The following is a 4252-nucleotide window of genomic DNA, read 5'->3' as shown; positions in this document are numbered from 1 at the left end:
CCAAGAGGGTGGAGGTCTGTCCCAAAAGAGTGTCGTATCTGCTTCTCAAAGAGTCCTCAAGGGCAACACATCCTCTGGGTCTCAGAGCAATTTGATGGCTTCATCTACTACCACAGTGAGCACAACCCCCACCTACCGCAAGGTGGTGGTTCAGGAGACAAAAGAAATTCACTGAATGAGACTGTCAGGACAACTGAGAACCTTTTGAGTGATGCCAATAAAACTTTTCCTCTGGCTTGTTCCAAGTGGTGATGGGATGCTTGTGGGACTCATTAAATGCAAGACAGCTAATGAAGAGAGGGCAAGTTCCCCATACTCCCTTTTTAAATTTGTCAATATAATTCTCAAAGAAAGGTTTGTCAATCCCAGGCTCCCTTCAAACAGTGCCCTCCCAAAGTTCCGTGGGAAGAAGCAACATTACAGTGAATGGTCATTACTTCAACAAAGGGAGGGGGAAAGAAATACATTGAATATAAACACCAAAAAGGAATAATAATAACGATAAGCTGACTGCCCAAAACTATCTCAGCTTACCTATCTATTGACTATTGACCTACGTTTATACTGATATGGACTTGACTTGGGCATAAACATATGCAGCATAGCTATCCTTTTTTTAAATGTCTTACGTACGAATAAGTAGTATAGTTTTGCCTTGTTTTTCTCCACCTCTCACTGCAGTGACAGAATGTTACACACAATCTTGTTTAGTATACAATTAGGACATCCTCATGTTATATTTTATGTAGTCTCCTGCTCCTCTATGATCTTGTATGATGTATTTTAGTTATATGCTGCCTGTTTGTTGTTTTGCACCAATTAAAATGTTAATATAAAAAGTATTTTGCACTAATAGGCTTATATCCTACTTCCAAATAGGGGTACAAGACAGGGAAACTTACTCTCGCCATGTATAGTCAGGATTATCCTCTCGCTGCAGCTATCAGATGGAATATACATTTTCTTGGAGTTCATGTAAGCTATCCAAATGACAATAAAAATACTTGGGTATAACTGTCCTGTGTTGTCCTCTGTACAATAAATCCCCTTTTTAAAAAAGCTCTGTTCAGATATTAACAGATCTTCCTTACATTTGACAATGTGAGGTCAAGTAATTAAGTGATTAAGAGTGTTCTTTCTATTTCATGATCTCTCACAATCCTTATAACAAACTTTGTTTGGACTGGGAAATAGCATCCTAAAGCTCATCTAACTGAATAGAAAAGTAGCTCACGGTGGACTGGGGCTGCCTGATCTCTTCTCCTAAAGATTTTAGTCCTAAGTTATAGAACTAAAGGATGACTCTGATTTATGACAACCTTTTTTGAAATATTTTACTCTTATTTTTACTGATATCATTGTTCTAACCAAAGCAATTGCTGAGAACCTCATACACAATGACAACACATTGTACACTGGCTGTCAAACCAAGTTTTGCTGCACCCTGAATGGGAATAGTTCCTCATTCTACAGGTTACACTATTACATTGGTGTAGTGTGGGTGTAAAAACTTGTACAGGTTTTTTCCCAGAAGCAGCAGGTGTGGGTGGGGGAAATGAACTAGCAGCACATTAGCACTGCTGCTGAGGTTCCGTTTAGCATGGCGACCAACCGTCAGCTGCTGCTGCAGGGCTTATTTCCCCCTGGGATTATTAAATTCTGATTCTGATTCTGGTCATTGGTAGGTCTGAGGTTGTACTGAACACCTCCCAGGAGTAAATGTAATCAGTTGTGTAGGTGTGGTGGTCGGGCTCCTGACAAAGAGCACTCAAAAATATACATACATGCTTAAATAAAGATTAAATATATACAGTAAGATAATAATCTACATGAGAGTTGCATTTCATGTGACCCTTAAAAATATGAATTATAATAACCTAGATGATGTTTTGTCTGTTTGTGACACACTCAAATGGTCTCTAAGGATCACATTAAACACCACATGACAACATAACATTAGCATGATGCTCAGGGTGTGTTTCCATTTTTTCCTCAGGGTAGGTGAGTTGCTCAGTAAACATCACTGGGCATGTTTAAGCCTTCTGTTTTTGTCTTTCTTGTGCGGGTGTGTCAGTATTGGTGCTTCAGGTTGGCAGCAGACATTTTTCTGCAGAACCTGTTTTCCTCGGGAAAACACTGAATAGAAGAGCTCCACCCTAGTAGTCATCAGGGCTGAAAGAGACTGACTCAAATCTTTTCCGTTCTCACCAAACATCACAGTAAATAGAGGAAAGGTGGCTCTGTGCTTGTTCTTCAAGTTTTGCTGGTTCATTATGATTACAGAGAGCAAGTGACAGTGTAATTCTCCCATCTGAACATCGCTGTTACTTTTCTTTTATGTGATATGTGATCATCGTGCATTTGTTTTGGGGGTTTTTGTTTGCTCTTTAAGCAACACAAATGAAATCCATCTTTGAGAAATGTTACAGACAATGTGAAATTACACTGTCACAAATGTTTGGCTCTTACGTAACATTAAGCTGTTTATTATATTTCAGTAGAATGATGTCATTGCATTTACAAGACACGATATACACATTGTGTTTTGGTAAGAAAAACTGAATTTGACTTTAATTTATTTACAAAAGAACTCCACCAGGGGTCCTTGAATGGGCTTTTGGGTGTCCACAGCAAAAGGAATAGAATATTTTAACTTTTATCACAAGAAATAGGATTGGTTGTTTTATTGATTATAATTTGTAATGATCCCAGTTTGATCATTGATTGAGACTATAAAAACCTTGTTCAGAGGGGGTTAACACAAAATCCTCTCAAACTGGGGAGCCATCGTCTAATCTTACAGCTATTGTGGGGGTCCTTGACATTAAGAATATATATATATATATAAATATTTTTTATCTGACGGTGACTCGCGTACTTCCTCCCCCATTGCCTACCTGCAGCAGCCGCACTTTCTCCTTCATCCTCTCCTCCATCAGGGAGGATTGTGTAACTTTCGTGATTTGTGTTCTATTTTGTCCTGCCTGTCTGTTGTTGTTGTCTTACACAGATCTATTTTTGAGAATTGAGAATGAGACGTCTATCTGTCTAAATAAAGGTTAAAGAAAAATTTAAAAAATAAATTACAAAAATCTGGTGTAGAAGACAATGGTACACCAAATAAAGAGAGCAAGAAGAGTCTAATGAATACATAAACCCTATTTTTTCTTTTTCACAGACATTTAAATTTGCTTGCTATTTTGGCATTTCATGGCTTTTTCGAAAATGATGATAAAAGCTTATAGGCAGGACTTGAACATATATTAAAGAGGGCTGCTAATTAATTAATTAATTAATTAATCTGCTGTTTTTGCATTATTTCAGTAATTATTAATGAAATCTGTAATTCTTTCTTACCTATAAAAACTGTCTTTTAGGAGCACAAGCAGAATGCAAAATTAAGTCAGTGTCACTTAAATTTACTAAAGCTACTTGATCAAGAATGTTTTTTTAACATCAAAAATGTAGTTAGATTTTACAGTGTAATATAAAGCATTCCCTATTTTTCTAGGGACCCCGGGAACACCCTGAAGGACACCTAGCCATCTGCGAATCCCATCTTGACAATCTCTGTGTTCATAGCTGAACATTGTTTCAACTAAGTGTGAAATGTGCCAACCGAATAAAATGTGGGGTGTCCATAGTGCATATGCATTGCATTAAAACACTTCTCTTTGGATAAATGCTCCAATGTTTGAGTTCCCTAGTTTCAGTTTATTGCAGTTTATATTGTCTTATGTTGCTCATGTCCAGGACCTAGATGACCTTATGTACCACAGTTCTATTAAGGAACAGGGAGTTCTTATTAATGTGCTGTTGTAACTTCTTTACAGGTCACTGAAAAAAGGGAGTTAAATTCCAAGTTTCTTTTTTAAATTCTGACTGTTATACAAGTTTCTGGTGTTTTTATCTACACAACAGAGGCGCTGTTTGCGTTGTATCCAATCAAATGTTTTTTGGCGTGTATGTGCCAAATTGCTGAATGCAACAACAGACATGCACTGACACATCACCAGCACCACAATACAGCAGACACACAAAACTGAGTCACAGACAGACACACCTGCACGTAACACCACGCCCTGCCTGTTTTGTGTCAACTACTGTAATTATACAGCACCACACAATATCTTTCCCTCTCAGTTCCCACTGGCACTGTAGCTTCAATCCAAATATGATGGTAATCCATCTGAAGCCAAACGAAAACGTCACATGTGATCACAGAAACATTGTCCAGACTTTTACTGAACTA

The 4252-nt window shown here is 37.8% G+C and overlaps 1 protein-coding gene across 1 annotated transcript in view; it reads left to right on the top strand.

Moving 5' to 3' along the window:
* dsg2.1 (desmoglein 2, tandem duplicate 1) overlaps window positions 1-4252 on the top strand; it is a gene marked incomplete at its 3' end in the record, with an annotated part of 16111 nt that overhangs the window by 7456 nt on the left and 4403 nt on the right.

This window comes from Morone saxatilis, unplaced genomic scaffold, assembly GCF_004916995.1.
Source record: "Morone saxatilis isolate NCDOM2014 unplaced genomic scaffold, NCSU_SB_2.0 Contig12, whole genome shotgun sequence".
In the NCBI taxonomy this organism is placed as follows: Eukaryota; Metazoa; Chordata; class Actinopteri; family Moronidae; genus Morone; species Morone saxatilis.
The sequence above is the reverse complement of the archived record's forward strand: the minus strand, read 5'-3'. Positions and strand labels throughout refer to the sequence as shown.